The sequence below is a fragment of the Ambystoma mexicanum genome, chromosome 10 (genome assembly GCF_040938575.1).
Source record: "Ambystoma mexicanum isolate Mex_15411 chromosome 10, UKY_AmexF1_1, whole genome shotgun sequence".
Taxonomy (NCBI): domain Eukaryota; kingdom Metazoa; phylum Chordata; class Amphibia; order Caudata; family Ambystomatidae; genus Ambystoma; species Ambystoma mexicanum.
This window is the reverse complement of record NC_090932.1, coordinates 141,648,356-141,675,248: the sequence shown is the minus strand read 5'-3', so window position 1 is coordinate 141,675,248 and position 26,893 is coordinate 141,648,356.

Here is a 26,893-nt window from a genome sequence, read left to right as displayed (position 1 = left end):
CATCTACTATACAGAAAATATGCATACCTGAAGTTTGTGTTCATGCATATGGATATGCATGGCGCTGCAAGTAGAAATCTTGAAGACTTGTGCAGTATTTCTGGTAGATGCTGCTTGCCAATGATATGACACTTGTACTCAGAGAGATTCAGAGTACATTTGCAGTGCTGATCTATGATGATGCAGTTAGATGTAGAGGTCTTGAATGTGATTGGTGCATGTCATGTGATTTTTGAGGTACATCCAATGAGGGAATGGCAGAGAGAGTGTAGTGGAAATGGTAGAAGGGCTGTTCATGTTACGATATGTCCGCGGACATGGCGGTAGTTCGCGGACATCGGGAGTTACATCCGGGGATTTTTGGGTTCAGAAGTCATGCAAATGAGAATAAGCCCTGAAAGGGATTGGTCAGGAAAGTTTGGTGGGTGTGTTGTGCCAGGAGAGATTTTCTTAGATACTCTTTTTGCTGAGAGAACAAAAGATAGCTATGGCTGTGTGTTTCAGAAAACAGATTGTTTGGATTTTAGGAGATTCGTGGATACATTGGTTGAAGGTGCATGCAGAAAGCTGTGGAGTAGCTGTAGATCTTGGATTCCCACATGTGGAAGTACACTGTCATGGAGTACGTGGAATGAAGTGGTTGGACTTGCTACCTCTCTGTGCTACTTTGGAGACAGAGCAACATCCAGACATAATTGTAATTCATTGTGGAGGGAACAGTTTAGGACATGTGACTGGAATTTTTTTGCAATTTGCTATGAAAGAAGGACTTAGGAAGGTTATGGACATGTTTCCTAATTCTCAAGTGATATTTTCACGGATTGCGCAGAGACAAATGTGGCTTCGTTCTTCTTCATTTGGTCCACAAATTGAAAAAGCAAGGCGCAATGTTAATAAGGGTGTTTGTGCCTTTCTAAGAGATTTTGGCATGTCTTCTTTTCACAATGAAAATATTATGTTTTGTAGTACATACATTTTTCGCAGAGATGGAGTCCATCTTACTTATGCTGGCAATCAGATTTTTCTGAGAAATGTACAAAATGCATTGCGACCTTTTTTGGAATTACAACAACGATTTTGAAGTAGATGTTAAGCATTTACAATTTTTGACTTACAAACACCACCCAAAGGCTCTTTTGAGAGCCACCACTTCTTTCCAGAGAAAATTACAATGTTTGTGATGGAGTAGCAACCCAATTTTTTTAATGTTCGCGAACTGTCCGCGGACTTCTAAAAAATACAAAGAGCCCTGCTTCATTTATTTTCACGTCTATTTTTTAACTGGGAAAGGCGGCTCTGAAAAGATCCTTATTTTTTTTTTGATTTTTGTAATTTTGTTTTTTTTTTGGTTTTTCAGACACGACACACTAGGAGAGGAGGGTAAAGGAGGGTAAAGGGGAGGACACCAACCACAGGGATAAGAAAGGGCAAGCTGAGAGAGGAAGATGTAGAGTGGGTTTTATTTGGGTAGTGAGCAGGTCTTCTCGTGCTCTGAGACGATAGTCTCAAAAGCACTCCAAAGTTGCTCCCCCCTGCAGAGTACTGTGTCACAGTACATACATACAACTGTGACCCTCGAAAGGTAAGAGTCATCAGCATTCTGTATGGCCTGTGAGGCAGCTTGAGGAAGACGGTGTCCCACAGAGGTGGTCCTTGTGGTGACAGGATCATAAACAGTGGATGAAGTAGAGGAAATCAACCTGCTACGTTCTTCGCAAGGCACAACCCTGCGAATAGCCCCAGAGTGAAATGACCTCAGGTGTCGCTTCATAGTAGTGGTCCCAAAGCTGTACTTACCGTGCTTCCCGCGACTGAGTATCATTTTGCACTCATTGCAGGTAACACGGTTCACACGAGCCTTAGGAAATTTACCATGAATGGTAAATAACCGCCACACCCAAGACTCACGCCTAGTGCGGGTAGTAGGGTTTTCCTCTACCTCATTCTCATCATCCTCTTCTTCCTCCTCCGCATCCTCACTCCTGTTCCCCTCTTCAGGCCCTTGGGGAGGTGGTGGTGGTGGAGGGGGTGGAGGTGGTGCTGAAGCAGGTGCAGCACCAAGTGGCAGTTCAGCAGCCAAGGATGCCATCTCGATGATGGTGTAGTCTGCAGGTGGCAGCAAAAATCACTGTGTTCTGAAGAATAGCCAGAAACACAATGGGAATAAGCTCTTGGGCATGGTCTTTTATAGGGGTGCTTGTGCGCGGTTCGCGGACATGCGCACTGTCCGTGGACAGATCGAACACAAAAAAAGGATCGGAAAGTTTCAAAAGGTATATAGAAACTCAAGATTGCTATGTGGGACTTGTGCCATGGTGAGATTTTATTGAAAAATATTATGGATTAACTGAAAATGTACTTTTAAATTGTTCGGGGACACAAACAGTGTCCGTATTTCGGGGACACACGATGAGCGTGGGCGCGGTCATATGATCCGTTCGTGAACTAGTCCGAGAAGGAAGCGCCTGTCCGCAGGACACCAAGTGCACAGAGATTAGTTAGCGCATGCGCATTGATGTCCTACGGACACTGTTCGGGTTCTGAAGTAATTAAAAGTGCGTCACACGTGAAACGAACATTTCAGGACACCGCATGTGTTCTTAGAACAGTTTAAACTTGGTAGCGAACAGTAAGGACAGATATAGTGTTCTTCAGGACACGTGTAATTTCGTTTATGTACGAACATTTCAGGACACCAATTGTGTTCGTAGAACAGTTTCAATTGGGTAGCGACCACTACGAACAGGTATATTGTTCTTCAGGACACCTCCATTTTCATTTACGTACGAACATTTCAGGACACCAATAGCGTTGTTAGAACAGTTTGAACTTGCTAGCGAACAGCACCGGACAGGTATAGTGTTCTTTAGGACACTTTAATTTTTGTTTGTTTACGAACAATTCAGGACACCGCGTGTGTTCTTAGTACAGTTTCATGTTGCTAGCGAACACTACGAATAGTTGTACTGTTGTTCAGGACACATCATTTTCGTTTATTTACGAACATTTCAGGACACCAATTGTGTTCTTAGGACAGTTTTAAGTTGATAGCGAACATTAGGGACAGATATAGTGTTCTTTAGAACACTTTAATTTTTGTTTCTTTACCAACATTTCAGGACACCACGTGTGTTCTTAGAACAGTTTCAACTTGTTAGCGAACAGTACGAACAGGTGTGGTGTTCTTCAGGACACCTCCATTTTCGTTAATGTATGAACATTTCAGAACACTCGCACTGTCCGCGGACACTTTTAATGTTTTTTAAAAAAAAACGGAAACTATTCACAATACAATATAAAAATTAAACTTTATTTAACATATATTAATAATTTATGACAGAGAAGGTGAGGCAGAAACAGAAACAAAAACAGGAGAATTTGGGGTTTCAACATGATTTGTATTAGGTGAAGAAGGGATGGAAGTCTCATCAAAACGTTTTGGATTATGGAGAGGGTTTGGGGATAATTGACTGGGATATGGTGAGGAGGGACAAGTACATGTGGGGCAATGGTACGAGGTTTTTGGTTTGAAATGATTTTCTACAAAAGTTTTTAAATTATTAAATTTAGCCAACAATACATCCATTTTTTCTTCTATATTGTGAAGACTGTTATCCATAACAGGGTTTTCTGAAGTTTTTTCTATTTTGGTATGCTCTGTACAAAAAAATAATATATATGTTAAATGTATATAAAAAAAATAATAAATAAATGGTTTATATTATAAAGTGTTAACCATTAGTTTCACTATCTTGTAATATAAATAATATATATGTTAAATGTATATAAAAAAATAATAAATAAATGGTTTATATTATAAAGTGTTAACCATTAGTTTCACTATCTTGTGACATTTCTTCATGTGGGAAATTGTCCTCTAGCCATTCCAGAGTACTAGACATTTCTGTGAGAAAAAAAAAAAAGATAATATATTTTTTAATCTAATACAGAAAGTTTATAAATATATGAGTAAAATGAAGTACACTTACTATTTCTGGTAAGATAAGTCCTATGTATTCAGTGGGTCTGGTCTTGTTCTCAGTTCTGTTGTGTCTGTGAGGTAATTATGTTGGAAGCCAATTTATCTTCTTGTGGTATATTCCATTTCAGAACATATTGTATTTAAATGAATGGTTAGTGGGTTACATATATGGGTTACATTTCTTATGTATTACTATATATAATGTGTTTGTGTGCTGCTTTTTGAATTTGTTAAATGTTCCTATATTATGAAAAAACAATCAAACATACCCCACCACCGCCCCCACAGTTTTTAGGTAGTGGTACTGTTCTCCGAACATGTCCGCGAACATTAAATAAGTTCGCGGACATCAAGTTCATAAGAAGAGATCTAGTCAGTTCCATATGACATGTATATAAAGTCAAAGTCATTATTGTTAAGTTGTGCTACTAAAAAACTATGAAATTCGGTGAAAAAACTTTGTTAAAGGGACGTTATGGTTAAGTTGCGCTACTAAAAACCTATGAAATTCAGTGAAAAAAACTTTGTTAAAGGGACGTTATGGTTAAGTTGCGCTACTAAAAACCTATGAAATTCAGTGAAAAAACTTTGTTAAAGGGACGTTATGGTTCCAAGTAAAACCGAAAAACCCTTGAAATTCGCCAGTTATGGTAAGCTAAGCAACCATAACTCGCGCCACCACCGTGCACTGCTAAGACTAACACCCAGGACATCAAAGATGACATCACAAATGTCATTGATTTACACCAAATTTGCAGCAGGAGTGGCGGCTTGGTCCAGAAAGCGTGCTTTATTTATTTGGTGTAAATCCATCCAGTAGTTTTAAAAAAAAAGACAAAAATGTAAGTGAACAAAATTAGTGATATATGTGCCCGCTTCGCGGACACACTACCCTGTTCGCTCCGCGGACAGGACGGGGATTGGGCAAGCGACTTGCGTGATGTCCGCGAACATCTGACGTGCTCTCCCATTGGCTGTAGTAAAGCGTGCAGTGCATCTTATTTTCAGAGACGCCCGCCATCTTAGTTTATTGTTCGTATATTGGCATCTGTGGCAAGCTCTGCGTGACTTCAGACTTCACAAGTGATTATCACAACTTAACAAGCGAAAATTCCGATGCGATAAGATCAGAGCACAGCGGGGCCTCCAATGGGGCTGTGTGAGGCTCATGTGGATTACACTTCCTGAACGTCCCAGGCTGCTGCAGACTTGCAGGAGACACACAATCGGTACACGATGGCCTGCGGAGGACCGAGGAGCGGATATCCCGTTCCCCCCACCACCGCTCATTACCCGTGTCTCCCTCCTGTATCCCCCACCCACGCTCATGCCCATGTCTCCCTCATGTTCCCCCCACCCCCGCTCATTACCCGTGTCTCTCCCTTGTTTCCCCCCACCCCCCGCTCATGCCCCGTGTCTCCCTTCTGTTCCCCCCACCCCCCGCTCATGCCCCGTGTCTCCCCTGTTAACCCCCACCCCCCGCTCATGCCCCGTGTCTCCCTCCCATTCCCCCCACCCCCGCTCATGCCCCGTGTCTCCCTCCTGTTCCCCCCCACCCCCTGCTCATTCCCCGTGTCTCCCTCCTGTTGCCCCCACCCCCCGCTCATGCCCCGTGTCTCTCCCCTGTTCACCCCCACCCCCGCTCATGCCCCGTGTCTCCCTCCTGTTCCCTTCACCCCCGCTCATGCCCCGTGTCTCCCTCCTGTTGCCCCCACCCCCTGCTCATGCCCCGTGTCTCTCTCCCGTTACCCCCCACCCACCGCTCATGCCCTGTGTCTCCCTCTTGTTGCCCCCTACCCCCTGCTCATGCCCCGTGTCTCCCCAGTTCTCCCCCAGCCCCCACTCATGCCCCGTGTCTCCCTCCTGTTCCCCCCACCCTCCGCTCATGCCCCGTGTCTCCCTCCTGTTGCCCCCTACCCCCCACTCAAATCCTGTGTCTCTCTCCTGTTACCCCCACCCCCGCTTATGCCCCGTGTCTCCCTCTTGTTGGCCCCTACCCCCCCGCTCATGCCCCGTGTCTCCCCAGTTCTCCCCCAGCCCCCACTCATGCCCCGTATCTCCCTCCCATTCCCCCCACCCCCGCTCATGCCCCATGTCTCCCTCCTGTTCCCCCCCACCCCCTGCTCATTCCCCGTGTCTCCCTCCTGTTGCCCCCACCCCCAGCTCATGCCTCGTGTCTCTCCCCTGTTCCCCGCCACCCCCCGCTCATGCCCCATGTCTCCCTCCTGTTCCCCCCACCCCCGCTCAGGCCCAGTGTCTCCCTCCTGTTCCCCCCACCCCCGCTCATGCCCCGTGTCTCCCTCCTGTTGCCCCCACCCGCTGCTCATGCCCCGTGTCTCTCTCCTGTTACACCCCTACCCCCGCTCATGTCCCGTGTCTCCCCAGTTCTCCCCCAGCCCCCACTCATGCCCCGTGTCTCCCTCCTGTTCCCCCGCACCCTCCGCTCATGCCCCGTGTCTCCCTTCTGTTGCCCCCTACCCCCCACTCAAACCCTGTGTCTCTCTCCCGTTACCCCCACCCCCCGGTAATGCCCCGTGTCTCCCTCTTGTTGCCCCTCATGCCCTTTGTCTCCCTCGTGTTCCCCCAACCCCCTGCTCATGCCCCGTGTCTCCCTCGTGTTCCCCCCAACTCCCGCTCCTGCCCCGTGTCTCCCTGCTGTTGCCCCCACCCCCGCTCAAGCCCCGTGTCTCCTGTTGCCCCCCGAACCCAATCATGCCGCGTGTCTCCCTGCTGTTGCCCTCCACCCCACGGTCATGCCCTGTGTCTCCCTCGTGTTCCCTGCACCCCCCGTGTCTCCCTGCTGTTGCCCCCCACCCCCCACTCATGCCTCGTGTCTCCCTCCTGTTGCCCCACACACCCCACTCATGCCCCTTGTCTCTCTCCTGTTACCCCCACCCCCCGCTCATGCCCCATGTCTACCTCGTGTTCCCTCCACCCCCGCTCATGCCCTGTCTCTCACTGCTGTTGCCCCCCACCCCCGCTCATGCCCCGTGTCTCCCTCGTGTTCCCCCAGCCCCCGCTCATGCCCAGTGTCTCCCACCTGTTGCCCCCCACCCCCCGCTCATGCCCCGTGTCTCTCTCCTGTTACCCCCACCTCGGCTAATGCCCCGTGTCTCCCTCTTGTTTCCCCCAACCCCCCGCTCATGCCCCGTGTCTCCCTCGTTTTCCCCCCACACCCTGCTCATGCCCTGTGTCTTCCTCTTGTTCCCCCCACCTCCCGCTCATGCCCCGTGTCTCCCTGCTGTTGCCCCCCACCCCCTGCTCATGGCCCGTGTCTCTCTCCTGTAACCCCCCACCCCCAGCTCATGCCTCGTGTCTCTCTCCTGTTACCCCCCACCACCCTCTCATGCCCCATGTCTCTCTCCTGTTGCCCCCACCCCCAGTCATGCCCCGTGCCTCCCTGCTGTTGCCCACCACCCCCCGCTCATGCCCCGTGTCTCTCCCCTGTTACTCCCACCCCCCTCTCATTCATGCCCCGTGTCTCTCTCCTGTTACCTCCACCTCCATCTCATGCCCCATGCCTCTCCTGTTGCCCCCCATCCCCTGGTCATGCCCCATGTCTCCCTTCTGTTGCCCCCCACCCCCGGTCATGCACTGTGTCTCCCTGCTGTTGCCCCCCACCCCCGCTCATGCCGCGTGTCTCTCTCCTGTTACCCCCACTCCCCTCTCATGCCCCATGTCTCCCTCGTGTTTCCCCCACCCCACGCTCATGCCCCGTGTCTCCTTGCTGTTACCCCCACCCTCCGCTCATGCCCCGTGTCTCCCTGCTGTTGCCCTCCACCCCCCGCTCATGCCCCGTGTCTCTCTCCTGTTACCCCCACCCCCTGCACATGCCCCGTGTCTCCCTCGTGTTCCCCCCACACCCTGCTCATGCCCTGTGTCTCCCTCCTGTTACCCCCCACCCCCGCTCATGCCCCGTGTCTCTCTCCTGTTACCCCCACCCCCTGCTCATGCCCCGTGTCTCCCTGCTGTTGCCCCCACCCCGCTCATGGCCCGTGTCTCCCTGCTGTTGCCCCCTACCCCCCGCTCATGCCCTGTGTCTCTCCTGTTACCCCCCACCACCCGCTCATGTCCAGTGTCTCCCTCGTGTTCCCCCCACCCCCTGCTCATGCCCCGTGTCTCCCTGATGTTGCCCCCCCACCCCCCGCTCATGCCCCGTGTCTCCCTGCTATTGCCCCCCACCCCCCGCTCATGCCCCGTTTCTCTCTCCTGTTGCCCCCCAACCCCCGGTCATGTCTGTGTCTCCCTGCTGTTGCACCCCACCTTCGCTCATGCCCTGTGTCTCTCTCCTGTTGCTCCCCACCCCCGCTTGTGCCCCATGTCTCCCTGCTGTAGCCCCCACCCCCCGCTCATTCCCTGTGTCTCTCTCCTGTTACCCCCACTAATGCCCCGTGTCTCCCTTGTGTTCCCCCCACCCCCCGCTCATGCCCGTGTCTCCCTGCTGTTGCCCCCCACCATCCGCTCATGCCCCGTGTCTCCCTGCTGTTTCCCCCCACCCCCCGCTCATGCCCCGTGTCTGTCTCCTGTTACCCCCCCACCCCCCTCTCATGCCCCGTGTCTCTCTCCTGTTACCCTCACCCCCTCTCATGCCCCATGTCTCTCTCCTGTTGCCCCACACCCCCGGTCATGCCCTGTGTCTCCCTGCTGTTGCCCCCAACCCCCGCTCATGCCCCGTGTCTCTCTCCTTTTACCCCCACCCCCCAGTCATGTCCCGTGTCTCCCTGCTGTTGCCCTCCACCCCCCGCTCATGCCCCGTGTCTCTCTCCTGTTGCCCCAACCCCCGGTCATGCCCCGTGTCTCCCTGCTGTTGCCCCCCACCCCCGGTCATGCCCCGTGTTTCTCTGCTGTTCCCCCACCCCCCGGTCATGCCCCGTGTTTCCCTGCTGTTGACTCTCACCCCCTGCTCATGCCCTGTGTCTCCATGCTGTTGCCCCCCACTCATGCCCTGTGTCTCTCTCCTGTTACCCCGCACCCCCTGCTCATGCCCCGTGTCTCTCTCCTATTGCCCCCCACCCCCTGCTCATGCCCAGTGTCTTTCTCCTGTTGTCCCATCCCCCGCTCATGCCCCGTGTCTCTCTCCTGTTAGCCCCAACCCCTCTCTCATGCCCTGTGTCTCTCTGCTGTTGCCCCCCACCCTCCGCTCATGCCCCACGTCTCCCTGCTGTTGTCCCCACCCCCCATTCATGCCCCGTGTCTCTCTCCTCTTACCCCCACCCCCCTCTCATGCCCTGTGTCTCACTCCTGTTGCCCCCCACCCCGCGGTCATGCCGTGTCTCCCTGCTGTTGCCCCCCATCCCCCAGTCATGCCCTGTGTCTCCCTGCTGTTGCCCCCCACCCCCGGTCATACCCCATGTCTCCCTGCTGTTGCCCCCCGCTCATGCCCCGTGTCTCCCTGCTGTTGCCCCAAACCCTGCTCACGCCCCGTGTCTCTCTCCTTTTACCCCCACCCACCTCTCATGCCCCGTGTCTCCCTCGTGTTCCCCAACCCCCCGCTCATGCCCCGTGTCTCCCTGCTGTTGCCAACCACCCCCCTCTCATGGCCCGTGTCTCTCTCCTGTTACCCCCCACCCCCCTCTCATGCCCCGTGTCTCTCTCCTGTTGCCGCCCCACCCCCGGTCATGCCCCGTGTCTCCCTGCTGTTGCCCCCCAACCCCTGCTCACGCCCCGTGTCTCTCTCCTTTTACCCCCCCACCCCCTCTCATGCCCCGTGTCTCCCTCGTGTTCCCCCCACCCCCCGCTCATGCCCCGTGTCTCCCTGCTGTTGCCAACCACCCCCCTCTCATGCCTCGTGTCTCTCTCCTGTTACCCCCACCCCCTCTCATGCCCCGTGTCTCCCTGATGTTGCCCCCCACACCCCGCTCATGCCCCGTGTCTCTCTCCTGTTGCCCACCACCCCCCTCTCATGCCCCATGTCTCTCTCCTTATCCCCACACCCCCGGTCATGCCCCGTGTCTCCCTGCTGTTGCCCCCCACCCCCCGCTCATGCCCTGTGTCACTGTCCTGTTACCCCCGACCCCCGCTCATGCCTCGTGTCTCCCCTGTTTCCCCACACCCCCCCGATCATGCCCCGTGTCTCCCTGCTGTTGCCCCCCACCCCCTGCTCATGCCGCGTGTCTCCCTCCTGTTCCCCCCACCCGGTCATGCCCCGTGTCTCCCTGCTGTTGCCCCTCACTGCTGTTGCCCCCACCCCCACTCATGCCCCGTGTCTCCCTGCTGTTGCCCCCCCTCGTGCCCCGTGTCTCCCTCGTTTTCCCCCCACCCCCCCGTTCATGCCCTGTGTCTCTCTCCTGTTACCCCCCACCCCCAGCTCATGTCCCGTGTCTCTCTCCTTTTGCCCCCACCCCCTGCTCATGCCCTGTGTCTCTCTCCTGTTACCCCCCACCCCCCGCTCATGCCCCGTGTCTCACTCATGTTGCCCCCCACTGCACGGTCATGCCCTGTGTCTCCCTGCTGTTGCCCCCCACCCCCGCTCATGCCCCGTGTCTCTCTCCTGTTACCCCAGACCCCCTCTCATGCCCCCTGTCTCTCCCCTGTTACCCCCACCCCCTCTCATGCCCCGTGTCTCTCTCCTATTGCCCCACACCTCCCAGTCATGCCCCGTGTTTCCCTGCTGTTGCCCACCAACCCCCGCTCATGCCCTGTGTCTCTCTCCTGTTACCCCACCACCCCCACTCATGCCCCATGTCTCCCTTCTGTTGCCCCCCGCTCATGCTCCGTGTCTCTTTCCTGTTGCCCCCCACCTCCCGGTCATGCCCCGTGTCTCCCTGCTGTTGCCCCCCACCCCCGCTCATGCCCCGTGTCTCTCTCCTGTTCCCCCACCCCACGCTTATGCCTTGTGTCTCTCCTGTTACCCCCCACCCCGCTCATGCCCCGTGTCTTTCTCCTGTTGCCCCCCCGCTCATGCCCGTGTCTCCCTGCTGTTGCCCCTCACCCCCGCTCATGCCCAGTGTCTCTCTCCTGTTACCCTGCACCCCCCGCTCATGCCCTGTGTCTCCCTGCTGTTGCCCCCCCACCCCCTGCTCACGCCCTGTGTCTCTTTCCTGTTACCCCCCACCCCCTCTCATGCCCCGTGTCTCTCTCCTGTTGCCCCCCACCCCGATCATGCCCCGTGTCTCCCTGCTTTTTCCCCTACCACCCGCTAATGCCCGTGTCTCTCTCCTGTTACCCCCACTCCCCTCTCATGCCCTGTGTCTCTCTCCTATTACCCCCCACCACCCTCTCATGCCCCGTGTCTCTCACCTGTTGCCCCCCACCCTCCGGTCATGCCCCGTGTCTCCCTTCTGTTGCCATCCACCCCCCCGGTCATGCTCTGTGTCTCTCTGCTGTTGCCCCCTATCATGCCCCGTGTCTCCCTCATGTTCCCCCCACCCTCCGCTCATTCCCTGTGTCTCTCTGCTGTTCCCCCCCACCCCCTTCTCATGCCCTGTGTCTCTCTTCTGTTGCCCCCAACCCCCACTCATGCCCTGTGTCTACTTCAATCCAGTATACTAAGGTACTCATGTAGAAACATAGGCATTGTGTGTCAATCCAGTATACTAAGGTACTCATGTAGAAACATAGGCATTGTGTGCAGCATACATGATGGGGGTGCAATATTCATAAGCTTGCCATGTTGAATAGTGAAATGATAACTGTTTTCATATTAGAGTTTTGCGTACAGTGAAACTTGTGATAAGTAGGTAATAAAACCCACTTACTACATATTTGCATTATTATAGACGAATCACAAACAGACAACACCACATACAAATATGAATATATACAAGGGAATTGAAGTAAGAAAAAAAAAACAGCAATAGTAGCAGAAAGTGTTCATAACCTAACTGATTACCTTTATGCAGATAAATGATTGCTCTGTTTCAAAGCTGTTACTTACCCTATCTATATATATCACATGATGTGTCTGGACCCTAAGGAAAATAGTGTGAGTACAACATATATAAATATGAGCATATACAGGGAAAGTACAGTAATAAAAAAACATCAAAACTATCAGAAAGTGCTGATAGCTCTACTGATCATTTTAATGCACAAAAAGGATTGCTGTCTTTCAAGGTTGTGTCTTCCCCTATGTATATGTTTCATATGATATGACTGGGCCATAAGGGAATTAAGAACATACTTGAAGGATACGTCTACAAATATAGTACATTTACAATTTTTAGTTCCTGACTGTTACTGAAGAAAATCATGTGGCCTAGATATGTCAGGAAAGGAAAAAAGGGGGCGTCAGACATGTGATGTCATCAGTGATGTCATCAATGACATTTGTAATGTCATCTTTGATGTACTGGGTGTTAGGCTTAGCAGTGCACGGTGGTGGCGCGAGTTATGGTTGCTTAGCTTACCATAACTGGCGAATTTCAAGGGTTTTTCGGTTTTACTTGGAACCATAACGTCCATTTAACAAAGTTTTTTCACTGAATATCTATCTATATCTATATATATATATATATATATATGTATATATATATATATATATATGTATATATATATATATATATATATATATATATATACATATATATATATATATATATATATATATATATATATATATATATATATATATATATATATAGATATTCAGTATCATGGCCACGGTAGTGGGCATGTAGTTATGGTTAAGTTGCTGTTTCCATAGGAAGAGCACTTTTTGGGCGGCTTATAACACCGCTCCCCCTGGACAAATCCTCAACACATTTTGCAAAAAAAAGTATATGGGGCACTCTGAATTAATTTTTTTGTAAAGTTTTCAGGGGGAGGGGAGTTATAGGGGGGGTCCAAAAACACCTTTTTTTCCCATAGACTGTATGGGGGAAAAAGTTTGCGCACGGCTACAGGTGAAACCGCTGGACGGATTTTGACGAAATCTGCAGCAGGTACAGGGGCTTGGTCCAGAAAGCCTGCTTTTGTAAATGTTGGCCCCAAACATGCAGTACGTTCATTTATGATTATGGAAAAGTAGGTCTGAAAAAATTGGTGTTATCTATGTTCGCTCCATGGTCACACTTCCCTGTCCGTTTGACGAACAAGAAACCGATTGGCTAAAGGGCTGCCGTCATGACTGAGTACATGTGATGTCTCTGTCCATTGGCTGCTGCTAGACGTCTTCTGTGTCAGATGGTTTGGATGCGCCCGACATCTTGGATCCGCAGAAAGCGGAGTAACAAACAGCGTACACATGCTTTTTTCATTACCCTATTTTGCTGTGGCACAGAGCATTTGGAAAGGTTCACACAGTAAGAAATGGGTGATCTATGCATTTGTTCCTCGGCCGTCATGATTTAATTTCTATGGACACCTTGTACGTACAGTAAATGTGGGGGATAATAACGATAGCACTTCAGTCCATATAGTGGGCAGGAAATGTGTAACACTTGAATGCATGTAGTGGATAGGAAATGTGTAACTCTTGAAAGCACACAGGTATAGGTAGGCAACATTGAAATTGACAACATGCTGTGACCGTATTATTTTTCGTAATGCTTATTATTACAATCATTAGTACACTGCCATGGGTGGCAAATGCTACGGTGGTAGTGGCCAGGGGCTACAGTCTTCACATATGGGTGATTAATGCACTTGTTCTGGGGGTCGGTCATCATGATCTAATGTGTATGGACATCTTGTACGCACAATACACTTATACCTACTTACTGACGTATGTTCTACGGCCTCCTTTTATGCACAGAAAAGGAGGGGTCCTGTAAGGGCACTATTTGAGGCTGTGTATTGCACGGGGGAGTTGTTATATTTGTACCGACATGTCTGGTGTTAGGGAACATTGAAATTGCCTACATGCTGTGAATACATTACTGTTTCCAATGCCTATTATTATATTCATTAGTAGACTGCCATGGTTGGCACATGCTACGGTGGTTGTGGCCAGGGCCAAAAGTGTTGGATGCATGGCCGTTGGCATGTGCATGTGCCGTAGCATGTGCCAACCATGCATACACCCCTTGTGTTGCATTTTCATTGGCAAGTTGTGGAGAGTGCGTGCAGTGTTGGGTGCACCCAAAAACAAAGAGGTGGTTGTGGGGACATCCTGCACTCTTGGGTGCAAGGCCGAAGGCCATGCACCCAATAATACACTTATACATACTTACTGTTTCTAATGCCTATTATTATATTCATTAGTACGCTGCCATGGTTGGCACATGCTACGGTGGATGTGGCCAGGGCCTGGAGTCTTGGATGCATGGCTGAAGGCCCAAGGCCTTACTTCCAAGACTCTAGCCCCTGGCCACAACCACCGTAGCATGTGCCAACCATGCATACACCCCTTGTGTTACATTTTCATTGGCAAGTTGTGGAGAGTGCGTGCAGTGTTGGGTGCATGGCCGAAGGCCATGTACCCAAAAACAAAGAGGTGGTTGTTGAGACATCCTGCTCTCTTGGGTGCAAGGCCAAAGGCCATGCACCCAATAATACACTTATACATACTTTATGACGTATGTTCTGTGACCTCCTGGTACGCACAGAGGGAGTTGTTAGATTTGTAGGGACACGTGCATTACTGTTTCCAATGGCTATTATTATCTTCATTAGTACGCTGCCATGGTTGGTACATGCTACGGTGGTTGTGGCCAGGGCCTAGAGTCCAGGATGCATGGCCATCGGCCGAAGGCCGAAGGCCTTACTTCCAAGACTCTAGGCCCTGGCCACAACCACCACCGCATGTGACAACCATGCATACACCCCTTGTGTTGCATTTTCATTGGCAAGTTGTCGGGGGAATGCGTGCAGTGTTGGGTCCATGGCCGAAGCCCATGCCCCCAACAAGAAAGTGGTAAGTACTACATTTGGAAGACACTGCACACTCATCCCATGTAAGATCTACAGACATGCACCTAGGAGGGAAGCCTCTGGTCAGAGGTACAGCAGGATAACACACCTATAGAATAACCCCCACTACCACACACCACCGAGGTGGTTGTGGAGAGACCCTGCAGTCTTGGGTGCATGGCTAAAGCCCATGCATGCAATACTGAAGTCATAAGCAGTGGAGTTCCAAGTTAATATGGGTGTGGTGGATTCTGGTTGTTGTTTTGATGCCCGAGTTTCTACACTTCATGGCTGCAGACAATGGTCCAAAAAGTAAATTAATAAGCAGCTACTTTACAAGGACCATGTTTCACATATGCAGTGATGGTTGTGGATAAGACCTGTACTCCTTGCAACTTGTTTGTAAGGTTTAGGTGGTAGGTTACGCACCGCAGATGAAAGGCCAGCCTACAGGCACTGCAGCATATTACTACCACACATTAGGCGAGTACATTCCCATGTGTAGAAAATGCCTGCCAATATACTTACTCCTTACTTTGTTTAGAATACAGAAACATTTTTTTGTGTTTAGTTTTCGTACTTGGCAGAAGTATCACTTTTTCCGTTTCTGTGATGAAAGAAAAAGGTGTGTTAATGTTTGCAGATTTTCCACATTTACACATTGTTTAATGGACAGTAATTATTTTTTTAGACCCTCATTTTTACTTTACAAACCAGTGTACTGTGCATTGCGCTCAGTTCCTGTGTTTGCTTCTCTAATCCTTGGGTCTGGGGAAAAAAATCCTTGTGGGATTAAAAAAAACCTTCATTTATTATGCAACTAAGTACTTCATTTTTTCCTTTCAATGCGTTCTTCATTTTTCTGATCAATATTATGTTTGTTGCCTTCCTGCCCATTTCTATCAACAGTTAGATACCTGTAGGCGTATTCAAACTGTGCATTTGTTCCTACAGATTTTCGATACTCATTCATTTGTGTCGTTGACATATCCTGTTTCATGTATCTTTCCCATTAATGTTTTCTTTGTTGCCTTCCTGCCTATTTTCAACTACAGTTGGATACGTATAGGCATATTCTACCTGTGAGTTTGTTTCCAACGATCTGTGATAATCATTTATTTATGTCATTCTTCCATCCTGTTGAGTAGTTAGATACCTGTAGGCGTATTCTAACTGTGCATGTGTTCCTACAGATTTGTGATACTCATTCATTTGTGTCGTTGACATATCCTGTTCCCTCTATCTTTCCCATTAATGTTTTCCTTCTTCCCTTCCTGCCCATTTTCAACTACAGTTGGATACGTATAGGTGTATTCTGCCTGTACATTGGTTTCCAACAATCTGTGATAATCATTTATTTGTGTCATTCTTAGTTAGATACCTGTGGGCGTATTCTAACTGTTTGTAGTCTTTCACTTACTTTGTTCACAATTTTGAAGTGCACACTATTTCGTAAATTTTGGCTTCAAGAACAGTAAGTACGCATTTGTTAGGTTAGCTGGCAACCTCTGTTTTAGAGTAATGCTGCTATCATTACATTCAAACCATCCACAATTCTTTTTAATGTATGCAGTGTAGTGACCTGCATTGGTTGTAGCTCCTGCATGGTAGATTATTCCTACTGTTGTAAAGGTTTTCTTTCCAAGTGACACTTGACCGTGTGTAAATCCAGTTAGGTTGCAGTTTTTTTTGGTGCCATCTGCATTATAACGTAGAAGCATAAGTATTATGTAGGCACTATGTGATTGTATTAGTATGGTAGAGCAAATACTACATAATCTGCCATGGTTTGCATTTTGTACAAGTTGCTGAAAAGGAATGCTCTCACAATTTGGTATGGAAATATACACAAATAGCTCATTTGGGATTTCTTCCTGTATCACTTTGTTACAGAGAGTGCATGTATGTTTCCACACGTACAAAATTTGGAAGATTTCATTTACAGGTATAGTTTTGTTTTCCAATACTAATAGTATGTACATTAGAAATTCTTGTGGATCTTCTTGTGAGTTCATAGTGAATCTCACCATTCCAGCACAGTCGTCCAATTGTTGCCTTACTCCATAAACATGTGGGCCTCATTACGACCCCGGCGCTAAACCATGCTGCTAATAGCACCATGGTCCATGCCGGGGTCCGCCATGGTGAATGGCGGAATTACCGCCCCATTCCAAGGTTGGCAGGGCGGTAATTCCCCATTCACCATGGGCCCTTCCCCATTCCCATTTTTGCCCCATAGGGCTCAATGGGAGTGGGGAAGGTGCTAAGTACGGTGCCGCAAATTGTGGCACCATACTTAGCACCAAGGTCCCTTTGCGGCACCCTACTTTAATGGCTGGTAAAACCAGCCGTTAAGGTCGGGTCCCGCAAAGGGACCTCGTAATTAGGCGCTAATAGGTTAACGGCGCTGCAGCCTTTTATGGCGCCGTTAACCCATTAGCGCCTGGGTTGTAATGAGGCCCTGTATGTATTGTCAGGATTGCTTGTTGCATTTCTATGCAGTACTAACATTTGCAAACACAATTTGTCTGTGCTGTGCAGGTAAATATTGTTAACAATTGGTGGCAATTTAAATAGAATATTCATTGAAACATTTGCATAGCAACTTACCCCACTTTCATTTGTAAATTTGAATGGTCCAGCAAGTTCTGTACCTGAGTGCATTTTTCGGTTTTTCTGTTGCTTCTTTGCTGACGTGCCTGGTTCACATTCCCTAATAGGTACTTCTATGTTTGTGGCAATTGATGACACTTTAGCTTCTTTTCTTTTTTTTTGCAGAATTTCCTGTTGCATTCTGTTGCATTTCTGTTTCATTTACTTTTCTTTTACCACGTTTCACTTTATCTGGAACAGGGTATTGTTTCAGATGAGGGGTGTATAGTGAACGCAATCTATTGTATTCTAGAATGCAAGGAATATCAGCTTTGACTTTACTTGAATCAAAGTTAATTAGCAATAGACCGACAAGTGTACGTAAGCGAGATAATGCTGAGTAGCTCATGCCTTCCTTAAAGACTGTCAGGGTAATTCATAGAATTTCGCAGAAAAGTGTCGCAAGCGGCTGGCGCAGAGTGTCCGCGTGCGATTGACTGCGCCAGGCACGTGCGCTAAAACCGATTTCCGCGCACAGCGTATTCATGGATTTCAGGCTCCCAAACCAGCCGTGGCGCAGAGTATCGCAGCGACCCTGCAGCAGCGCCAGTAACGCCCCCAAGAACGCCCTCGCGCAAGGAAAAGCCATCAAAATCGCTAAATCATCGCAAAGGGCAGCGCTAACCCTGGACCAGTCCACAGGGCTGCCAAACAAGGAACGCAAAGCGGGTAACGTGCATATCAGGGGTACGCGTGAAGTTTTACACGCGATTAGCCAGGGCACGTGTATCACAGGGGTACGCAGGAATTATCACACGCGATTTGGCTGGGTATGTATATTACAGGGGTGCGCGGGAATTATCACACGCGATTTGGCTGGGTACGTGTATTCCAGGGGTGCGCGGGAATTATCACACGCGATTTGGCTGGGTACGTGTATTCCAGGGGTGCGCGGGAATTATCACACGCGATTTGGCTGGGTAGGTGTATTACAGGGGTACACGGGAAGTTCTACACGCGATTCGGCTGGGTACGTGTATTACAGGGGTGCGCGGGAATTCTCACATGCGATTTGGCCAGGTACGTGTATTACAGGGGTGCGTGGGAATTATCACACGCGATTTGGCTTGGTACGTGTATTACAGGGGTGCGTGGGAAGTTGTACACGCGATTGGCCAGGGTACGTGTATTACAGGGGTATGTGGGAATTATCACACGCGATTTGGCTGGGTACGTGTATTACAGGGGTACACGGGAAGTTCAACACGCGATTCGGCTGGGTACGTGTATTACAGGGGTGCGCGGGAATTCTCACATGCGATTTGGCCAGGTACGTGTATTACAGGGGTGCGTGGGAATTATCACACGCGATTTGGCTTGGTACGTGTATTACAGGGGTGCGTGGGAAGTTCTACACGCGATTGGCCAGGGTACGTGTATTACAGGGGTATGTGGGAATGATCACACGCGATTTGGCTGGGTACGTGTATTACAGGGGTACACGGGAAGTTCTACACGCGATTCGGCTGGGTACGTGTATTACAGGGGTGCGCGGGAATTCTCACATGCGATTTGGCCAGGTACGTGTATTACAGGGGTGTGCGGGAATTATCACACGCAATTAGGCTGGGTGGGTCCTCACAGGTGTTCCCTGTACACCCTCCACAGCCCCTGCAGGCAGCCCACAAAACAGGGGACTACCCTGCACACCTGCTCATGTCCCCCTGCACCCCCACCCCCCAGCCACCAGGGTCACCCTCCACCAGGCCCCCACTCATGTCACCCACCACCCCCACCCCCCAGCCACCAGGGTCACCCTCCACCAGGCCCCCACTCATGTCTCCCACCACCCCCACCCCCCAGCAGTGCAGGGGCAGCCTCCACCAGGCCCCCACTCATGTCACCCACCACCCCCACCCCCCAGCCACCAGGGTCACCCTCCACCAGGCCCCCACTCATGTCACCCACCACCCCCACCCCCCAGCCACCAGGGGCAGACTCCACCAGGCCCCCACTCATGTCTCCCACCACCCCCACCCCCCCGCCACCAGGGGCACCCTCCACCAGGCCCCCACTCATGTCTCCCACCACCCCCACCCCCCAGCCACCAGGGTCACCCTCCACCAGGCCCCCACTCATGTCTCCCACCACCCCCACACCCCAGCAGTGCAGGGTCACCCTCCACCAGGCCCCCACTCATGTCTCCCACCACCCCCACCCCCCAGCAGTGCAGGGGCAGCCTCCACCAGGCCCCCACTCATGTCACCCACCACCCCCACCCCCCAGCCACCAGGGTCACCCTCCACCAGGCCCCCACTCATGTCTCCCACCACCCCCACCCCCCAGCAGTGCAGGGGCAGCCTCCACCAGGCCCCCACTCATGTCTCCCACCACCCCCACCCCCCAGCCACCAGGGTCACCCTCCACCAGGCCCCCACTCATGTCTCCCACCACCCCCACCCCCCAGCCACCAGGGTCACCCTCCACCAGGCCCCCACTCATGTCTCCCACCACCCCCACCCCCCAGCAGTGCAGGGGCAGCCTCCACCAGGCCCCCACTCATGTCCCCTATCACCCCCACCCCCCCGCCACCAGGGGCACCCTCCACCAGGCCCCCACTCATGTCTCCCACCACCCCCACCCCCCAGCAGTGCAGGGGCAGCCTCCACCAGGCCCCCACTCATGTCCCCTATCACCCCCACCCCCCCGCCACCAGGGGCACCCTCCACCAGGCCCCCACTCATGTCTCCCACCACCCCCACCCCCCAGCCACCAGGGTCACCCTCCACCAGGCCCCCGCTCAGGTCACCCACCACCCCCACCCCCCAGCCACCAGGGTCACCCTCCACCAGGCCCCCACTCATGTCTCCCACCACCCCCACCCCCCAGCCACCAGGGTCACCCTCCACCAGGCCCCCACTCATGTCTCCCACCACCCCCACCCCCCAGCCACCAGGGTCACCCTCCACCAGGCCCCCACTCATGTCTCCCACCACCCCCACACCCCAGCAGTGCAGGGTCACCCTCCACCAGGCCCCCACTCATGTCTCCCACCACCCCCACCCCCCAGCAGTGCAGGGGCAGCCTCCACCAGGCCCCCACTCATGTCACCCACCACCCCCACCCCCCAGCCACCAGGGTCACCCTCCACCAGGCCCCCACTCATGTCTCCCACCACCCCCACCCCCCAGCAGTGCAGGGGCAGCCTCCACCAGGCCCCCACTCATGTCTCCCACCACCCCCACCCCCCAGCCACCAGGGTCACCCTCCACCAGGCCCCCGCTCAGGTCACCCACCAACCCCACCCCCCAGCCACCAGGGTCACCCTCCACCAGGCCCCCACTCATGTCTCCCACCACCCCCACCCCCCAGCCACCAGGGTCACCCTCCACCAGGCCCCCACTCATGTCACCCACCACCCCCACCCCCCAGCCACCAGGGTCACCCTCCACCAGGCCCCCACTCATGTCTCCCACCACCCCCACCCCCCAGCAGTGCAGGGGCACCCTCCACCAGGCCCCCACTCATGTCTCCCACCACCCCCACCCCCCAGCCACCAGGGTCACCCTCCACCAGGCCCCCGCTCAGGTCACCCACCACCCCCACCCCCCAGCCACCAGGGTCACCCTCCACCAGGCCCCCACTCATGTCTCCCACCACCCCCACCCCCCAGCCACCAGGGTCACCCTCCACCAGGCCCCCACTCATGTCTCCCACCACCCCCACCCCCCAGCCACCAGGGTCACCCTCCACCAGGCCCCCACTCATGTCTCCCACCACCCCCACACCCCAGCAGTGCAGGGTCACCCTCCACCAGGCCCCCACTCATGTCTCCCACCACCCCCACCCCCCAGCAGTGCAGGGGCAGCCTCCACCAGGCCCCCACTCATGTCACCCACCACCCCCACCCCCCAGCCACCAGGGTCACCCTCCACCAGGCCCCCACTCATGTCACCCACCACCCCCACCCCCCAGCCACCAGGGTCACCCTCCACCAGGCCCCCACTCATGTCTCCCACCACCCCCACACCCCAGCAGTGCAGGGTCACCCTCCACCAGGCCCCCACTCATGTCTCCCACCACCCCCACCCCCCAGCCACCAGGGTCACCCTCCACCAGGCCCCCACTCATGTCTCCCACCACCCCCACCCCCCAGCAGTGCAGGGGCAGCCTCCACCAGGCCCCCACTCATGTCACCCACCACCCCCACCCCCCAGCCACCAGGGTCACCCTCCACCAGGCCCCCACTCATGTCTCCCACCACCCCCACCCCCCAGCAGTGCAGGGGCAGCCTCCACCAGGCCCCCACTCATGTCTCCCACCACCCCCACCCCCCAGCCACCAGGGTCACCCTCCACCAGGCCCCCGCTCAGGTCACCCACCACCCCCACCCCCCAGCCACCAGGGTCACCCTCCACCAGGCCCCCACTCATGTCTCCCACCACCCCCACCCCCCAGCCACCAGGGTCACCCTCCACCAGGCCCCCACTCATGTCACCCACCACCCCCACCCCCCAGCCACCAGGGTCACCCTCCACCAGGCCCCCACTCATGTCTCCCACCACCCCCACCCCCCAGCAGTGCAGGGGCACCCTCCACCAGGCCCCTACTCATGTCTCCCACCACCCCCACCCCCCAGCCACCAGGGTCACCCTCCACCAGGCCCCCGCTCAGGTCACCCACCACCCCCACCCCCCAGCCACCAGGGTCACCCTCCACCAGGCCCCCACTCATGTCTCCCACCACCCCCACCCCCCAGCCACCAGGGGCACCCTCCACCAGGCCCCCACTCATGTCTCCCACCACCCCCACCCCCCAGCCACCAGGGTCACCCTCCACCAGGCCCCCACTCATGTCTCCCACCACCCCCACACCCCAGCAGTGCAGGGTCACCCTCCACCAGGCCCCCACTCATGTCTCCCACCACCCCCACCCCCCAGCCACCAGGGTCACCCTCCACCAGGCCCCCACTCATGTCTCCCACCACCCCCACACCCCAGCAGTGCAGGGTCACCCTCCACCAGGCCCCCACTCATGTCTCCCACCACCCCCACCCCCCTGCCACCATGTGCAGCCCCCACCAGGTCCTCACAATGTGCGTAATGGTCAGCCTCCACAGCCAAAAAGCCCTACCAAGTAACCCATTCACCCACATGGAAATGGAAATCACATGTTACACCCCCAATGTTCATGAAGCAAATGAACCCATGTCCATCACACACATATTTTCCAATTGAATGGGAAAACACACAACATGACATGCATGAAACCAATGAGATGAAACCACACAGTGAACAATGTAAAAAAAAATGTATTAGAAAAAAATACGAATGCTAAAGAAAGAAAACTAACTACAATGTAAATGTGAAAAAAGAAGCTGCATGTCCGCATAAAAACACAAAACTAGAAAATCTAATCCAAAAAATTTTGTCCAAAGTCAAATGTCAAAACTCTCCGTGCAACAAAGAACTATGTACAAAAATAACAAGGGTCCATCATCACAACAGAACTAAAGAAACCTCCTAAAAAACCTACCTAAATATCAACTATATACAAAAAGTGGAGCAGTGTCCGTCGACTCCAAATCATAAGAAAAACCAAAGGAAACCTAAAACTAAAGAACTATATACAAAGGCGGCGGGCAAGTCCAGCGGCTCACTCTGTGGTGTTCCGGGCCAGGGCATCATCGAACTCCTGTTCGATGTCCCGGAGGCGGTCCAGTTCCATGGCCCCGAGGGTCCGCAGGGACGACGCCGTGTCCTCCTCCAACCCCCTGCGGATAGCCTCGAGGCACTCGGCCCGCCTCAGGGCCCTCCGCATGGAGTTCTCCGCCCTGACCATTGTGAGCCGCGCCTCTTCCGCCCGCCGCCGCTCCGCACCTATGGCGTGGCCCAACCGCTGCCACACGGAAGACACTCTCTGTCCTGGGTCCTCCTGCCCTCCGGCCGATGCCTGCCCCTCCGATGTCGAAGGCCCCGAGCCTTCATGGCTCCCACCATCTTGCTGCTGCTGCTGCTCTGCCTCTGCCCGTGCACTGCCTCCTGCTGCCTGCACATCCTCCGCCGGCTGGGGTGCACCTGTTGATGTGGCCACCCCTGCTGGACGTCCGACTCCCGACTGTGGCAGGGATGCCTCCTCCACCAGCCTGGCCGCACTGTCAGAGGCAGCTCCACAGGGCACCCAGGTGACTGATGGGTGGGAAGATGGCACAGAGGACGACTGGCGCGTAGGGGGTCCAGTTGAGGAGGGGGTCGGAACAAGCCCCATCAGACGGAGGAATCCGGTCTGGGTGACCTGTCCCAGCAGGCTGACGTGGTCAACGAGCCATTCGAGATGACGTGCAGTCTCTCCATGAAAAGACTGCAGGTCACCTCGCATGGCCCGTTGACGCAACGCCACACCAGCCAGGACAGGCTCAACCCAGACCTGGATAGCCACGTCCGCAGGCAGAGGAAGGCCAGTTGACGTCAGCTCATCCCCTGCCTGAAAACGGGTCTGGACGTAGGCATCCCTGCTGGTGCAAGATGATGCAGGGACAGGATCGGGGACAGGATTGCACACAGGCACCTCCGCGGCCGCCTGTGCTGCCTCCTGTCCCTGGTCCTGGACTGCACCACTAGCACCAGTGGGATCCCCACCTCCAGACCCCGTCTCTGGTGCTTGCACGGCCTCCTCCTCCACCAGAGCCCCCACCAACCTGGATGACTCCGTGCCATCTTCCCCTGTTGGGCCCTGTGGGGTCCCAGCTGCCCCTTCTGCTGCCGAGGAGTCCAACTGCAACCTCCGCCTCTTGGACCTCCCCCCGGCAGCTGCAGCCTGGGACGCGGCACCGGACTCCTCACTCCCCGACGAGATGACAACACGGGAGGGGAGCCGGGCCTTGCGTCTCCGGCTGGCGGTCGGATCCCCGCCGCTGTGCTCCACAGCACCTTCTCCGCCCTCTTCATCAGTTGACGCTGCAGACAGGGAGAAACAAAACACAGGCATCAGGGCACTGTACAATGGACACATACACGCATGACAGTTGCACATGAGTGGCATTGGCAAACCTCAGACATGTCATCACAATCCCCAACACACATGTCATTGCAACTGGCACACATGAGCCATACCACAGCCATATCGCAACTGCCACCACCATCCCTACACATACAACAGCATCAGCAGCCAAAGGGGAGCCATACATCACATGCAACACAGGAAGTGCACCACACATGTACACACACCACCACACTTGCATGCATGTCTACACCTCTGCCAAGTGTCGCACTGTTCAGACGGGCATCCATGTCACATCTGGCAATCAGGCTTCCACATACCGCTGTCACATGCATTCATGTAGCATCACTGTTGCACCTTTGACAAATACACACACATGCACATGTACACAGTGCTCATACATGCAGCCGAAAACAACATACATGCCTGACATCACGGACATGTCTACTTACATACACATTCATCCAAACATGTGTGCACGCACAACTGCATTTGCCATGCAAGCCCACACACACAAGCACCATCCATGTCTCACACATTACAGCCCTCGCATGTGTCAGCCCCACGGCCCTGTACACCCCCACCCATACTCCACCCCATACAAACAGATGTGCAACCGGCACAATGGGGAATGATCACCACACGCCCTGCTCACAACCAGGATGCATGTACACTCACCGCTCGACTCCAGACGGCTCTGCTTCTCTAGGACCTGGACGTGGAGCGCTGGGGATATGCGTTCCAGGACCCCCATCTGTTCTTCCGACAAGTGGCCCCGGCGCCCCTTGGCATCCGCTGCCTTCAAGAGGCGCCGGGCCTTGTTCAGGGTCCTGGACCTGAAGTCCTCCCAGCGCTTCCTGACATGTTGTAAGTCCCGGACTGCCACCCCCTCCGCGTTGATGGCAGTCACGATGTCAGTCCAGATCCGAGTCCGTCCTTCCTTGTCGGCGCGGGAACTTCCAAAGAGGGCATCATACTGCCCCAGGACTTGCTCCACCAGGACACCAACTTCGGTGGCACTGAAGCTGGTGCCCCTCTGCCTCTCTGGCCGGGGGTTGTCAGTGGTCGCAGATGGTGTTAGCCCCGACATGACAACCCCAGAGGCAGGAGTGGGTGGGCAACTGGGTCCTGGGGCTGGGCTGTGGAGCGATGGAATTCCAGTCGGGAGTCTTCTGTTCCAGCAGGGGTGGTCACAGCAACAGCACCCCTGGCTGATGTGCAGGCAGCAAATGGCAGTGCACGTGGGCAGCAGGCAGTCAGGCAGCAGCAGATAGCAGGTGGGAGCGTGCTCGGGGCTCTGGGGGGCAGTAATTCGGCCTTCTGGGCAGGAGCGTGGTCTCCCGTGTGCTCACGCGTGGCCAGCTTGGTACGGAGTGAATTGGCACGTGAAAATCCTGCACGTCAGCGTGAAAACCGAGGAAAGGCCCTTAGCGCGTAAGCGCGTCAGCACGCATACGCGATTCCATTGGACCAAAGGCCCTCAGCGCGTAGGCGCGTCTGTGACGTGACCCGCACGGGTGTTTCCCACACAGCACGTGATGACAGCACACGTGGAAAGACTGCACGTCAGAGTCTCATTGCGTGTGATTGGTGGAAATGGCCGTACACCGGGATACAGGTGCGCTGACGTACTTGCGTGTGTAAGTGTCCGCGCACACCTCATATACACGTACATAGGCCAATCGCGTGTACACGCACTTTTGTCCAATTACACGCGATGAGACTCTGACGTGCAGTCTTTCCACGTGTGCTCTGTCATCACGTGCTGTGTGGGAAACACCCGTGCGGGTCACGTCACAGACGCGCCTACGCGCTGAGGGCCTTTGGTCCAATGGAATCGCGTATGCGTGCTGACGCGCTTACGCGCTAAGGGCCTTTCCTCGGTTTTCACGCTGACGTGCAGGATTTTCACGTGCCAATTCACTCCGTACCAAGCTGGCCACGCGTGAGCACACGGGAGACCACGCTCCTGCCCAGAAGGCCGAATTACTGCCCCCCAGAGCCCCGAGCACGCTCCCACCTGCTATCTGCTGCTGCCTGACTGCCTGCTGCCCACGTGCACTGCCATTTGCTGCCTGCACATCAGCCAGGGGTGCTGTTGCTGTGACCACCCCTGCTGGAACAGAAGACTCCCGACTGGAATTCCATCGCTCCACAGCCCAGCCCCAGGACCCAGTTGCCCACCCACTCCTGCCTCTGGGGTTGTCATGTCGGGGCTAACACCATCTGCGACCACTGACAACCCCCGGCCAGAGAGGCAGAGGGGCACCAGCTTCAGTGCCACCGAAGTTGGTGTCCTGGTGGAGCAAGTCCTGGGGCAGTATGATGCCCTCTTTGGAAGTTCCCGCGCCGACAAGGAAGGACGGACTCGGATCTGGACTGACATCGTGACTGCCATCAACGCGGAGGGGGTGGCAGTCCGGGACTTACAACATGTCAGGAAGCGCTGGGAGGACTTCAGGTCCAGGACCCTGAACAAGGCCCGGCGCCTCTTGAAGGCAGCGGATGCCAAGGGGCGCCGGGGCCACT